Source organism: Arvicola amphibius, chromosome 10 (genome assembly GCF_903992535.2).
Source record: "Arvicola amphibius chromosome 10, mArvAmp1.2, whole genome shotgun sequence".
Lineage (NCBI taxonomy): Eukaryota > Metazoa > Chordata > Mammalia > Rodentia > Cricetidae > Arvicola > Arvicola amphibius.
The window spans coordinates 29,056,282-29,073,169 of NC_052056.1; positions in this window are offsets into that span (position 1 = coordinate 29,056,282).

The following is a 16,888-nucleotide window of genomic DNA, read 5'->3' on the forward strand; positions in this document are numbered from 1 at the left end:
TTCCCATCCCTCCCATCCTCCCATTTCCTCCATCCGCCCTGCAGTCTGCCTAGCCATACAACTGTCACCCACACTCAGAGGGACTAGTTTGGACCTTTGTTGGTATAAAACTACACCAGTTCAGTACAGCCCCATTCACTAAGGGCTACGGGAACTAGGCTGAAAATTTAAAAACACACAAACACAGAGACAGACAGACAGACAGACAGACAGACAGACAGACGGGGTCAGAGCGACATCCGTGTGCCAAGAAGGTGAATAATACCCCTTTTCTATATAATTATGGGCGATATCTCAGGAATCCGTAGTTCCTGATCTTGCTGAGGGCCTCCACTTGTAAAACCTACCATCTGTGCTACGTGGAGACTACACCAGTAGTGCCCATGCCACTGCAGGTATGTAAGCAAGCCGGAAACTGGGCTGGAGACTTAAAAACACATGCACACAGACAGACAGAGACACGGACACGGGTCATCCTTGGTACAAGAGTGCCAAGAATGCCCACTTTATTGTGCTCAGGGGCAGCTTATATAGGGCTCTGACCACGCCCAGCTCTCAGGGTCTTTCAACTACAAACTCATCAGAACCCACTCCCCTGCCATCAGGGTCTCAAGCTCAGAGCAGCTGCAGTCTGTTCAGAGCAGAGGAAAACAAGTTGTTTACAAGAAATTCAGGGTCTAGTGACCCCCAGTCCCTAACATGCTGGTACCTTCCCTATCTGACTGAAATTTGTGAGCTCCCACTAGCTCAGGTAAACTGTTTCAGTGTATGTCCCCATCACAGTCTTGACCTATTTTCTCATATTCTCACTCCTCCCACTTTTCAACTCTACTTTGGGTACTAAGCCCAGTATTCTACTATGGGTCTCTGCATCTGTTTTCATCAGTTGCTGGATGAAGGTTCTATGGTGATATTTAAGATACGCATCAATCTTTCTACAAGTCACGGTCAATTTACCCAAGATCTTCTCTACTGCTTAGGTTCTTAGCTGGGATTCCTGGGAATTTATCTAGTGCCAGGTTTCTTGCTAGCTCCACAATGGCTCCCTCAATCAAAACATCTCTTTCCTTGATCTCATCTCTACCCTTCCTCCATCTCAATTATCACATTCCCTCAAGTTCCCCTCCCCCTTCCCTTCTACCCTCCTCTTTTCCTTTTGCCCTCCCTTCTTCCCCAAGCCAATGCTCTTAATATTCTTCACACTAAAAAACAACTCCATTGAAATAAAGAACAGAAGTAACTGAAAATTTCTGATCCTCAATAAGCCACTGACACAGCAACCCAAATCAGACCAAATCAAATCAAATTAGAACAAGCACCATGATTTTCTAGCCCCACAGAGAGGAGATGGGAAAGAAAGACTGGAAAACTACAGGTCTGTTTTCTGGGTGGGGGTCAGTATAAATACCCTGTGGGTGTGGCCTTGAGCATCTCTGGGAAGGGGTCATCACTTGTCAAACTTTCTGAGATGTGGCAGGGCTTGGAGAGAGATAGGGTGGGGGCTTGGAGTGTAACTTCCACCAGAACAACCCAGAATCTTTGCATGTATGAATTCCAGGGTATGGGTTGAAGCTTTTACCAGAACATTCCAGATTCCTTGGATATATGGATGCTGGTTCATGTCTGGCTGCTTCCTGTGGGCATGGCATGATGTAGGGAGGAGTCATGAGTTGGTGGGCTCACACTCTGCAGGTGGTATCCAGTTAACTGCTTTCCTGGAGACCTCAGGCATTTATTGAGGAAGAAGAAAAGGTCAGTTATAGGGGTAAAGAGATTATTAACACCTTTCTTAGTTGTACTGACAAAGATGAATTTGCCAGGAAAACTTGTGGGTTGACCCTTCATTGTGATATTTTGGAAACCTGGAGGGTGGAGTGTCCCAGCTGCTGGACAGACCAAGTATTCTGAGTAGGTGCCAGTTTGAGCCTGGAGAGGTGGTACCAGCATGGTTGTCCCAGCATCTTGGCAGCCAAAGGGGTGTGAGAATCACGGTGTAGCGTCCTATCGACTGGGGCTCGAGAGTCTTAGGAGCTACCTGTTTCAGGAGTACTGTGTCCAGCAGGTAGAGGGGGGCAGGCTCAGGAGAAGTTAGGTCCATACATCTGGGGGCAGGGAGATTACTGTCACCATGTGAATGGAGAAGGGACCTCAGAAGGGAAAGGTAAGGAAGGTACCCAGCCAGTGGAGAAGTTTGGGCCAGGAAGTAGTGACTAAGGACAAATGGCCTTATATAAAGGAGCTCAAAAAGCTTAGGCCTATAGGAGTACTTGCAGTGGGTTGGAGGCAGGTAAGGGCTATGGGGAGAAAGAATATTCTGGAGAACTTGATTAGTTGTTGCTTGATGAGTCAGTTGGCCCTTTCCACCCTCCCAAAAGATTGTGGATGGTATTGGATGTGGAGTTTCCAGGAAATGTTGAGAGTTTCCGACATGAGCTCCATGACCCTGGAAGTAAAGGCTGGCCTCTTTTCCATTTGGATGATCTGTGGCATGCCAAGCTGAGAAATGATGTGGTCCAGGAGTATCTCATCCATCACATTTGCTATTTCCTTGGACATCAAAATGGTTCTACCCATCCTGTAAGAGTGTCAACAAGAGTTATGAGGTAACAGAATTTTTTTATGAGTGAGCATATGAGTAACATCAACCTGCCAGTTTTTGCCTGGTTGATGTCCATGAAGTTGGTGTCATATATGGAGATCCCCTTGTGGACTGGCCTTGGCACACATCTTTCCAGAGGAGAGAACATGTGAAATATGAGCTCGGAGATGGGGGAGGGGCTGTAAGAAATGGAACAAAGCTTTGGGGCCTATGTATAAAGTCTGGCGGTTGTCTGAAATGATAGGCAATGCCTGGTCCTGAGGAAGGATGAGAGAGTTATTTAAGTAGAATCATCCATCCTTTGTATGTGTGGCTCCTTTTTCATGAATTCATTCTTCCCTTCCAATTGATAACAGGGCTGATAAGAGGGAGTCAAAAACAAAATATGTTCTGTTGATTGAGTGGCACAGTAGACCAATCCCCGGGCTACTGAGTCAGCCTTGGCATTGCCTAAGTTCACTGGATCCTTGGAGGACTCATGTCCCCAGCAATAAATTATGGCTACTTCTGCAGGGAGTTGGAGGTCCTCCAAGAACTTGGCTGTAAGGGGTCTGTTAACCATGGGAGTACCCTTAGTAGTGAGGGAGGCCATTTCCTTCCAGAGTACTGAATTGGTATGTGCTATTAAAAAGGCGTATTTAGAGTCAGTGTAGACATTATACCATTGACCCTTGGCTATCTGGAGTGTTCTAGTCAAGGCGATTAATTCGGCCTTTTGTGAAGAGGTTCCATTGGCAGAAATGCTGCTTTAACAGTTTTAGTGAAAGTGACCACAGTATATGCCACCTAGCAGTTTCCTGATCTGTCTATAAGAGAACTTCCATCATCAAGCAGGGGGAGTTGGAGGTTTGTAAGCAGTTGGTCTAGGAGACCAGGTCGGGTGAGCATAAAGTTTCTATAGACTCTGGGCAGTAGTGAGAGTAGGTACCAGAAGGGGATGGGACAGGAAGGAGATGAAAAGTTTAACACCCCCATAAGCCTCTCTACCAACATAGCAATCCAAATCAGACTAAAACAGACAGAATTGGAAAAGGCCCATGTATAGTGGATAAAATACCCTTAGATGATTTTTCCAGCCACTCAGAGATATGAGACAAGAAAAAGAGACAGGAAAACCACCCATTTGTTCTCTGCGGGCAGTTTAAATACCCCATGGGAATGTTCCTGCACCTCTTGGGAGGAGGGGTCATCATTTGGTGGGCTTTCGGAGATATGGTAGGGTTTGGAGAGAGATAGGGTATGGGTTTGGGGTGCAATTTTCACCAGATCATTTCAGACTCTTTGGGTATATGAATAACAAAGGCTGGGGTGAAGTTTGCACCAGAACATCTCCAGAACAGTAACAACTTCTACTTCTACTTAAACTGCCTATGTGCTTTATCATCAGAGATCTAATAAAATCTCTTAATGGTTTTGAATTTCCACACTTCAGGAAAATGTATCTCATTATCTAACAGTGTCTTAAAATGAACCTGGAACTTGCAATGGTACAAAATAAGTATTATCTCACTCAATGCAAGAGGTGTTCAAATTGGGATATGGTAAATACATAAAATTCCTAAACAATAAACTTATGCCTGTTTATTTGGATATAAGTAAGCTTAATCAGCAGTGAAGGAAAGCAAGAGGGTTAATGCAAAGTGATCTGAGTGTCATTATTATTTATCAGTTCTGTATAAGACTTGAAAAGCTTTGTAGTTCAAAAAGTTAAACAATATGAGTATGTAGTAATCTTCACATTATAGAATTATTCAAAGTAGATATGCAATTAATTACAAATTAGATAATATTGTAGAAATTAATAACAAAGAATAGTTTATAAAGGGAGAACTGAAGACATGTTTCTTCATACCATTACATATTGCTTGTTCAAAATTAAACTTCGTATCATTTCTCCTGGGAAAACCAAAATGGTTTCCCATCTTCATTAGCTTTTAAAATTACCTTATGATTGATATGTTTTCTTATGATACTTAAATAAATATGAGCTGCAATACATTTTATCTAAGTCATCCACGTTTTGTTCTTCCACATACCCACTGATCCCATCTGGATAGTTTTCTAACTGTCCTTCAAAAGGTTGTTTATTTTCGATGAATTGAAAATCAAGCAAAAAGACACATGGGAATTTCACAGCTACATACTGTAGTCGTATTTTTCAACCCACGGGCCCCTCTAGATTGGGGAATCGAATACCCTTTCACAGGGATTGCCTAAGTAATTGGAAAACACGGATGTTTACATTATGTTTCATAACAAATGCAAAATTACAGTTATGAAGTAGCAATAAGAATAATTTTTGGTTGGTGATCACCACAGCATGAGGGCTTGTTTTGAAAGGTCATAGGATTAGAAAGTTTAAGTAACAGTATACTATATGTTTATTCAGAGTATTTATTTATTTTATTACACAGTTTAAGATACAGACAAAGCTACTTAAAAAAAGACCATTTTAAAATATAACAGCTTTAGTAACAAACTACTTTTGTCTCATACAATGCATATAAGTGAGAAAGCATCATAGGCTATATTATTACTGGCTCAAATTTCTGGTGCATTCCAGGATACAAGTTCATCTATCTTGCCCCAATGATACATTCCAGGGCATCACCTTGTTCTGCATCTTCTTATTTTGCTTCATCAATTATTCCATCTTAGAATGTGAAAACCTATTGTAAAGACAAAACACTTAGGTACCAAATTACAACTAAGAAGTGATATATGTTTACTCCATTCTATTAACACAGATTTAATGATGCACCAACTTTAACAGAAACTGGAAGCTTTCATTGCTGCCATGACTTACTGAAATGAGAGAGATAATATTTAAATGAAAGACAAGCAACTGGCACTCAATAACCCTAAAATTGAAAAAGCAAGATTTTAAAGGGTTCAAGTTTCTGGGCTGGTTGTGTTTTTAATAATACATTTACATGGAATGTTTGTCTTCCTATGGAAAACAAAGGATCTTGAAAACCTCCCCAGTTAATTTAAGGTAAATCTATCTCTACCCTCCTTTTCAGTTGGTTAATACACTTTCAGTGTTCTATATGCCTTCCTAAGAAAAGTTGGTTAGGTGTATGACATAAAAATATAGATAATTGGGAATGGAGTCATATAATACAATGTTTTTGATAAAATTTGTTGTGCTTTCAGGATTGTAAATGTCATCATTTAGTTGTGCATGAGAGTTGTGAATGCACATTTCCATCGACCTTTTTTAAACTCACAATACTAATATAACTTATCTAGTGATCTAATTAAATCTAAGGTTAAGGGATGTATTTCTGATCTCTAGTAAATGCAGATAAATCTTGGGGAAAAATAGTCTTAGTCATTGAAAAGACACAATAAGGAAGTGCATAGCAGAGCTGGGACATTCCAGACATATGTTGTTTTCTTTGGTGTCATCTTCAAACTAAAAAACTAATATTGAAAACTACACCACAGTCTTATGTTTAAAAATAGGCAATTTAAAAAAAAATACTATCTAGTATGTATTCTCTCATCTATTTTTCTTGTTTCAGGGAAATGCATGAAATTTAAATATTATACATGCAAATAGATATATGTCATATATGTTCATTAACATAGATGCAGAAAATATATAAATCTCCAACTTGTTATCATACTTTATTATATCATCACCACTCACTTATAGGCCCTATAAATGTTATAGTATTTGATTGTGTCTAAATTACATTATATCAATCTAAGTTAAAAAGATTTTAAGTAAAGTCCAAGGCATATTTAAAATGCTAATTATTTTCTTGTTTGTATAATTGGAATTGATAACATGTTATATATTCTGAGATACACAACCTACATTTATTCGTATTTACTGTGCTTCATTTACTTTGATAATCATTCTTTATGCTTACTAAACCATGAGACTGAGGATGCTGATGCTTTTCTCTCAATCTTTCTTGTCTCTCTTCTTTGCATCACTCGCCTTTTCTTTCCCTCTCTCTAATATATGAGAAAAATCAATCTTAAGGGAGATCAAGCATCTTGACAATATTATTGTGTTAGCAAGGGCAGAATAAGTGAATTGGAAGATCAAAACCTTCTATCATAGTGTGTGGAAGCCATTTGTACAGTGATGCTAAATTTCCTTTTGCATGTTGAACCATCAATTTCTTACATAAAATGATAATTATTAAATCAATTCTGTCTCTTGCTCATATATATATGTAATTAATGCTGTGTATATTTCATATATTCATAATAAAATCAGACCAATAAATAGAACAGTTAACTTGATTAACTATACATTTATTTCATTGGATTTCTAAATTCTCAATGAACACTTACAATGAGTTACATTTCTTCTGAAAATGAATATTATTCTTTAACGTGTCTGCTGTTTAAGATGGAACTCTGATGAGTGACTATATTCATTATTTTACTAGGCACACTGAGAGATAATGGAGGAGGTAACAATCATGGCAGGAATGCATTAATATTAAATATTTACTGCATAACTCACCCTCATTGGACACAGCTGTCGATAAAATATGCCCTCACCGCTGACACGTTGCTCCTGTGCTTTGGTTGTAGATCAGCTCGCAGCCCTGCTCTGTATTCTTTATCTTCATCACTGCTTTAATTAGGCAGTGCAGTCTTCTGCATAGTGATTAGGAAGTCACAGTTAAGAAGGTGTTACAAAGAGATTGTCTCTGGAAACTACACAAAATGGCTCACAGGACCGGAAAGTTCTCCATGTACTATATCAAGGAAGCATATTTGGATTTCAAAAGCAAGTGACAACTGACCTTGTATCTGTCAGCTTTACTAATCTTGAAACTTTTGTGAAACATGGGCTGAAACTACAAAGTCTTGAGCACTGGCAGACAAATACAGCTACTTCATTATTTAGTCTGGAAGAAAAGAGGGGGAAGTTTTCTTTTGTTAAGAGTTTCAAATGATGTTAGAATCCCAAGTACATTGAAGTAAATACTTTGTTACTATTATAAAGTAACACATCGAAAATATGATTCAGAAAATGATAAATTGGTCCATTTTGTAATTATCTTATTATGAGCATTTATGTAGTATTTTGAGGAGCATGTTATCTATGCTTTCAGAATGAAAAGTATAATAATACCAAGGTAAATATAATTTGATAATGCCTTCAGGATTTGAGAACTCAAGACACAGGTCACATTCACAGATAGTTTTGTCACTATAGAGAAACTATTTTTATTAATACAAGAAGTGTAACATTCAAAGTTATTACTTCCATAAAAGTTTAAATATAACAAATATTGATTTCATGAAAAACCATGTTCAAGACATTAAACATTAATAATATTGGCACAGAAAATAAAGATACCTTGACATACTAATTAATGTCTTTGATATTTTTCATCATTCCTTTGTCTGAGTTTGTATTAGAGATGACTTTTTCAAAGTTCATTTTCTATATTTCAAATAAAATTTCTACAGTTGTTGAAAATGATTTTATATGGTGGTAAGATATCAATGTGATCTTTTCACATTAAGGAGATCATTTTCTTGATATCAATACATGGAAAGTACAAATATGTGAAGTCATAATGCATATGTGTGTACAGTTTATACAATATAAACATATATATGTTAATTATAGCACCATATAACAAACTTTATACAGAAAAAGAACAAATAACTATATCTATATTAACATAGAGGGAATTATTACAATTTAATAGCAGTTTTATTTTGATTTGTTTTCAGTATCTTCCAATTAGACAACTAAAAATTATGACACATACATACCTACCACACCAAGCACTTACCAGAGTTTTTCTCTACTAATAACTTAATGAGTAATAATTTATTGATGAGTGCCATTGTATCTTACAATCTTTTTCCAGTGTCTACTTTCAAAAGTACTTTTAGTCATAAAATGAAGTCAGCTCATTCTCTGTCTTTGTTTTTTTTTTTGTCAAGTTTTATGTTCGATATGATTCTATGATACATATTTTGTGACAGAACATACAGATAAGTTCGTAGCATAAAAGCATCTAGTCATCCTGGTTAAAAAATATAGACCACTCCAATTTGGGGAAACTATATTTGCTCTCTGGCCTGTAATTTTTAATGGAAGCTTAAATAGTAGTTCATGCTTCCAGCACAAGCAAAGACAAGATCGGTTAATACAAACTAATTTCTTGGAACAGTTCATGCTATTGGTAGCGACACCCATTATTGTTTCTAAACACAAAGAACTAACTGATGGGTTGCTTACATGTCCTTTTCTGATTTTTTTCAACATAGTCAGTCATCACCCAATAGCATATACAAACCATGTAAAAAAAATAAAGTCATGTTGAATGGTCAGCTGTATCTTTTAGCTCCAAATTTGGGCCTTGATAACGTGTGTACACCAACAGTCTGCTCAATGCCGTTTCACCGTTCTGTCAGACTGTCTGCTTCAACTCCTCTGGGAAATTAACCTTTAGGTACTTGTTTTGGTATTGGTTGTTTTTGTACTGTTTTGTTTTGTGGTGTGTGTGTGTGTGTGTGTGTCTGTGTGTTTATGGTGGTGGTGGTGGTGATGGTGATGTCGAGATGAGGTTGTGGTGGTGGTGATTGGTTGTAGTTTTGATATTACAGAAGAAGGCAGTATGTGTGTATTCTGAATAGATAGCATGACCCTGTCACACTATCCTGTCACACTATTTGTCAAGATGACAATTCCTCTGTTCAAGCTTTAGAGACATTTTGCTTCCCAAATTATAAACATCCCTCCGTCTATCTTCTGTCCTCCCCCTCTGACTGAAAATCTATGTCTCTTAGAAACATTGTTTACCTTTTATCATAGGGCTCTATGAGTTGTGGAATACGTACATGTGATCAATCACTGTGATACAAATCCTAAAATAAGACTGTGTTTCAATAACACATAGCTGGAAAAACACATAAAAGAAATGAATCAACCTTAAAATTGAAAAGATAACTTTAACTGTGTGGCGAATGAGGGCAAGCGACAGGCACGGGGAATACACCTGTGACATAGAATTTTGGGGGTTTTGCAAAAATCTCTGCTGATGTGTGGATTTATTTGGCATAAGTAAATGTTCAAGCTATTGACACTGTTTTTAAAATTTGTGTTTGAAAATGTATGAATTTCAAGGTAGGATATCCAGGCATCTAGCAGAATCATTTCAACTCTCTAGGAAAAGTAAATATGTGTACCCTCTTCTGTAAAGTGTGAAACTGACCAAAAATATGGCCTGAAATTTATTTCATTTTGTGACACTACTTTTATATAAGAAAGAAAAAAACCCATATCTAGCCCTGTTCTAATTCTTATTTGCAATAATGTAATAATTCATTCTCCCTAGAATATTTTCAGCTACAAAAATTTAAAGTAAGGAAGCTGTTAAATATCAATCTCCACATTCCCTCAGCATCATTGAGGGCTAATAAATAGCTGCATTTTGGACAGGCTTTGGATGTATCCTTGAAAAGTAGTTGTTGCTTATCATACATTCAGAATAAATTTAAGATTGTGGTAAGCTGCCATTTGTTTTATATTGTAGTTCAATGGATACTGAAGAAAAAGAAACTCTATAAATAAGGATAGTCCTACAAGCCATTTATAAATATTTCAGGAGCAATGTGATACATTTATCTAATCACTTAAAATTAATGGAAATTTATGACTATGAAGGAATTTTAATAGCTAGGCACTATTTCTAGGTGTTTAAATGTTTCTAATAAATTACTATTACTTCATTATTTTAATTAAAACCAACTGCAAGAGTTTATTTGCCTTGATAACTGAAAGCACAGAAAATATTCAAATTATAATGTACTGTACTAATTGCATTCCCATTTTTAAAAATGAAATAAGACGTGGCAAAACACATAGTTCCTGCCTATTATCTAAATAAGACAAAAGAATGAGTCATTAAAGAACATTGTCTGAGAGTTTTCTATATTTCAGTCTAATTGCACACTACTTCAAATGATTCACCATTCTATTGAGGTGTCTATTCTTTTTCCAAAAGTGATTTGCCTTACCAGACCCGACAAACTTATACATAATTTGCATCTATCAGATGAAGTTGTACAGGAATGCTGACATCCAAATTTTGAGGACTGTTGTAAGAAAAAAGCTTCTTTGTACATCTTGATAAACTATGGGAGACATACTGTAGTACTATTTGGACCACTGATTTTTCTATCCATACAGAAACAGATAAACATTTTCCCAGGATTAACCTCTATATGCTAGAGTTTAATCCCCCTACAGAATCTATTTTTTCCACAATACACACATTGAAGTAAACATTTTCCACTTAAAATGATATTTTATAACAAGGTAAACAGAAGAGCAACAGAGAAAAATAGAAACATAATGAAGAGAGCAGATGAATGAACTGTGCCTCTATTTGATTATTTGTGTCTTTTTATGAGATTTTCATGTACATGCACACTGCCTATCTCAGCCCAAGGTCAGGTCTTTGTCAGTGTTCTATAAAAATAGGAGAGGGAAGCTAATTCTACAAGCCACTCAGTCTGCTGAAATCTATCCTTTCATTTTTAATAATCAATTGCAATATACAGCATGTATTATAAAATAGTTCATATGTATAGAAGCAGAATGCACTTTATTTTCTGCACCCTAGAAATGTAGACTATGGTAGTTTGATTCATAAAGTTATCTCTGTGCTTACTTATTATCTATATTGAAATACAGCAAAAATATCTTAGGACTTTGGATATATATGTTGTAATAGCTGAGATTTATAAATACCCACACATCTTTTTCTGAGAAGATAATCCCTTCTGATAATCATTTTCTCCCTTTTGCCATATTGAAAATGACCATATAGAAAATCTTTTGATTCAGCTCTGTTTTTGGCTGCTGTGTTAGGAAGCACAATGCACAGAGTAGTAAATTAGTTAAGGCTTTTGCCATTAAGTATATCCATTAGTGTGTGTTTCTAAGGTCTCAAACTGAAAGATTACAGTACGGTCAAACAACAACAACAAAAATCTGTTTATTTTCTCTTAAGGAGGAAAAAACTTTAAAAATATTTCCATCAATGTTTAATTGGTCTCTTTATTTTCATCTTTGCATTTTGTATCTCAGTATTAGTTATTTATAATTAACATTCCTCCATTTCAGTGTCTGGTCAGCCAGCATTAATTTATACAGGACAATGAAAATTTCATAGAGAGATTATATAAGAATTTGTTAATTATAAAAAGTAGAACTAAATACTAAGTATTATAACTAAGGATAGATTGTATTTAATATGTGAAGTTTCATAGATTGCAGAAGAGGAGGCTAGACCTTTGTTCTATGTATTTTTCACTACCCTTTTCCTGTTCTGATGAAGTTTACATTCTAGAAAAAGATGAAGCAAGATTCTATTCCTCCTTGTTAAGTGGATTATGATATAAGTATCCAGAAAGATTTAATGCAGTGGAACTTTCTGTGGGACATATTTTTCTGTAATGACTTTTAGCAGTTCTTTTAAGAACTTAACTATTTAAACTAAGTACTGTTAATTTTAACTTCTAAAGTAGGTATTGTTAATACCTGCGATAACTAGGTATTGTTTATTGTCTTCAAGCCCTTTTTGGAGCTGATAAGAAAGCTGGACTGTGTATGAAGTAGAGAGAAGATTTTTTTTCACTTTTTTTTATTAAAAATTTCCACCTCCTCCCCACCTCCCATTTTCCTCCCCCTCCCTTAACTCCCCTCCCCCTCCCTTGCCAGTCCAAGGAGCAGTCAGCTTTCCCTGCCCCGTGGGAAGTCCAAGGTCCAGCCCTGGCTTTTGGGGAGCCTAGTCTGTTTAGAGAGAAGATTTTATGACTCTAACAAATTGAAAGCAAATTCCAGTTGTACAGTTGTCTCTACCCCATAAGCCAGTGCAATACTGCTTGTGATTAAAATTTTCAAATATGGATTATTTTCAAAACAACATAGTGGTGTGAAATGATCAGCAAACCATCTCACTTTGTTATAAGAGTTTTTTTGTTGTTTTGCTTTTAATGTGTGTGTGTGTGTGTGTGTGTGTGTGTGTGTGTGTGTGTGTGTGCTTACAAATGTTATAATGTTGACATACCAATACGGACTTTATAATAAAATCTTTGAATCATATATATAAAGCTCAATTTTGTAAATCAAAATCATTCCACAGCCATGTGAATCATACAGATGTGTTGCATACATCACTGTTATCTCACAGTATTACCCTGCTGATGAGATACTGTGCACTGACAGAAGCACTGAAGAGAGAACATTTTTATTCTGTCTCACAGTTTAAGGTATACTCCATCATGTTGAAAGTAAAAGCAGCAAGACCTTTCAACGGCTAAGCAAATAAGGTCCACAGTCAGAAAAGAGCAGTGGGTGTGGATGCTCATGCTCAGCTGGCTTTCTCCATTCTTAAGTGGTCCCTGCTCCTATTATTTATTTATTGTTTGTTTGTTTCTTTTACATAGCGACCACAGTTTCCCCTTCCTCCTGTCCTCCCAGTTCCCCCACCACGTCTCTTCTCTGCCCTCCTTTTCATCCACTCTACCTTTCAATTCATAAAAGGGGCAGACCTTCCACCTCCCATAAATACTAACAAAGCATGGCATATCAAGGTGTAGAAAGACTAAGAAACTTGCCTTTTATTAAGGCTAGGCAAGGCAACCAAGTATGAGGGATAGGGTTCCAAAAGTCATTAATGGAGTCGGAAACAGCGCCAGTTCCCACTGTAAGGAGTACCCAAGAGGACCAAGCTGTAACATATGCAGAGGGCCTAGCTCAATCCCATTCAGGTGCCCTCCTTGTCAGTTCAGTCTCTGTGAGCTCGTATGGGCTTAGGTTAGTTGATTCTGTTGATTTTCTTGTGATTTCACTCAGACTGGTACAATGTTTTCTGCACCTCTTCTGTGGGATTCCCTGAACTCAGCTTAATGTTTGACTGTAGGTCTCTGTATCTGTTTCCATCCATTTTGGGTGAAGGCTCTCTGATGACAATCACGTTAGTCACCACTGTATGGTTATCAAAACTTCAAGTGGAGGGACTGGTACAGAAATCAGCCACAAAACCTTTGACCTATTGTAGTAATGAGCTGTGGGCAGGCCTGCTTTTCATCCCGCCCGGCTAGCTTATGCCCCGAAATAACAACACACAAATTGTATTCTTTTAAACACTGCCTGGCCCATTAGTTTCAGCCTCTTACTCACATCTTGACTAACCCATATCTAATAATCTGTGTAACACCACGAGCGGTGTCTTACCAGGAAAGATTCAGCATGTCTGACCTGGCGGCTGGCTTCATCACATCTGTCTCAGAGGAGAGGCATGGCATCTGACTGAGCCATCTGCCTCACTTCCTTCTTCCTGTTCTGTCTACTCCACCCACCTAAATCCTGCCCTATCAAAAGGCCAAGGCAGTTTCTTTATTAACCAATGAGAGTCCTCCATTAATGTATCATCTGCCCTATTTATGGGAGGTGTTGGGGGTAAGGAGGACACAGAGATTGTGGAAGTTGTCAACCAATGACTGATCCAGACTGAGACCCATGCCAGAAGAGTGAGCCCACTGGATACTGATTTGAGATCGAGACCCAGAGACTGGATGACCCAGAGACCTAGGACAGAACCAAGCATAACAAGAGATTTTTTTAAAAAGTCAATGTAGTGATGCCTAGCAACAGTGTGCTCTCAGAGGGGCTTCATCCAGGAACTGGTGGAAACAGATTCAGAGACCCTCAGTCAAACACGATCCTCTTCCTAAGAGTTGGTAGCACAATCGGAGGATACACCTTTACAGCCTAGTTAAAGTAGCCAGGATAATCTCTTAGAAAGAAAATCCCAGACGTCGATTTTCCAAATGATTCTAGTGTCTGTTAAATTGGACACTAACACTCAAAACTATGGCTCGTTATTTTAAACTGTCATTTTATTCGAAAGACAAAAGATTTCTATGATTGGAGGTTCTTTATTTTGATATATATTGACAAATGTAGAAGACTAAAAAATGTTGAAAATGTCAAAATTTCAGCTAAAAGAAAAAGCAACAATCCTAAGAGCATAGCACCACGAACAGCACTTCCTCCTGCCTTGCTCGGAGCAGGTGGATCGTTGCCACTTGTAATTTTTTTAGAACCCTGAGTTGTCTCCAACTTGTCTCTGAAAACATGAACATGCTATTTTCATCACTGAAAACTCACACTCTTTTAGTGAAAACGAAGTTATATTAGATTAAGTCACAGTTGTTCAAATGGATCAATCAGATGTGAAATGAACTTCTTCATTGATAGGAATGTATGCATTTCCTAGGCTACAGAGCAAACTAGAAACGTATTTGTTGCCGAAACAGCTTTAATAAAGGATGAGTCCTATAATGTTCTATTGAAAACTTCCCAACTGCTTGAAACTTATAATGGACTATGATACGTTATAAGCTGGCGAGACAGATTGCTAAAACATCAGGAAAAGGATAGGAAGAAAATTTGGACATTGCTAAGAGGAGATTGTGGAAATAAGCAGATGGTTATGGTTCAAGATATTAAATACATATGATGAGTCGTGCCCCAGGCTGTGGTTTTCAACCATTTTCCATTCCCCGGGCTACTTCCTTATTAATTCTTTATATCCCCACTGCACAAAGGAAAAGGTAACTGTTTCTTAAAAAATCCTAACACGAAGACAAGCATCAGGAAAATGTTCACATAAGGTGTGGGTATAAAAAGGGCACACCATCTGAACTGTGGATAGGTTAATCTATACATTCACTATATACTATACTTTTGATATAAAATCATAATAATAGCCTGTGTTTGTGCAATTGGGCATTTAGTGAAGGAGTAAATTCTGTTCCACCATGGTATAGACCAGCATTTTTTGTTTCATTCTTTTGTTTTTAATTATATTCTTTTATTTTTATTTGAGACAAGATCTTTCTAAATTGCTCAGACTGACTCTGTAGCCCAGGCAGACAAGATTTGCTCTCTCCCTGCTTCAGTCCTCTGAGTAATTGATATTACAGGTCACCAGGCCTGTCTAACCTTTCAAAGGCAGTATTTTCTCTTTCTGATATATATTTTTTCAACACTGAATATTGAACCCAAGATCTCATATGCTAAGCAAGCTCTTTGCCACTGAGCTATGACCAGGGCCTTGGTCTTTCTAGTAAAAGAATATAGAAGTAATAGATTCAAGGAACTTAAATGATTTTTATGAAACCATATACCAAGGCGCTTTTGTGCAAGAATTATAACCCAGATTTTTCTCCTATAAATAGTGATGCAGTTTTATGACAGCCAAATGTGTTTCCATAAGGCCTCCTTTCTTGAATTGACTCTCTGACACGATATATCTGAAATAATCAAGTTTTTAACCTGGAATTCACCTGGAAGCAAGGACTTGTTAGTGTTCTCTTCATAAAATTTTACTAATTGCTCAGATCAATGAGTTATATTTGCCTTTAGCTAATGTCAGTTATTCGCAGAATCTTAGCATTAAGAACATATATTTTATTTTACGTCAAGTCCAAAATTCCAGACTAAATTCAGTTGAAAATAAAGGCAAATAAAATTAAGCTACCATTTTACTTTTTTGGTCTGGAGTATTTACATATTAGTTCACCATATAAATATTTCTGAATGGGTTGTATAATCTTAGAGAACACTTGTATATTTTATGATAGATAAAATATTTTACATTTAAATTATCCTCTAAAAGAAAATTATAATACAATTTTACATAAATTTATTTTTCCATGTAATGAGATGTTAGGTTATTCTCTGAAGACCTATTATGTGTCAGCTATTTACAAAGAAACTTTTATCAGATACAATTTTCTTACTCCTTTATAAACTTTTCTCTACACCACATAATATTTGTAGTCACAGTGTAGTCATTTTCTTACCAATAATTTATTACAAATAAATTGCTATATTTAAATTCTGCAAAAATAATATAATAAATGTTCAGTATAGTAGCGGTCATATCCATTATTTGCCACTTTTTAGTATACCATTCAGTTTCTCCTCATATTTACATGCCAGCAAAATGGAAGAAGAATAGTGCTATCTAGATGAAGCGACCAGACATTAAAGATACAAAGGGATCTGGAAAATGTACAAGTATACCTTTCTCACATGAAGTGTAGGTTAAATCTTGGACATTAAGATATCCTGGAGATTGATCTCTAAAGCCATATCTGTGTTCTGTAAAGTGCATTACTTCTTCTGCATATCTCCTGAACCAATGTGATTTCGCTTTGCAGAAAGGAGTGATATCCTAGGATTTTTCCTCAATACTATTTGTCGAATGCCGTAAA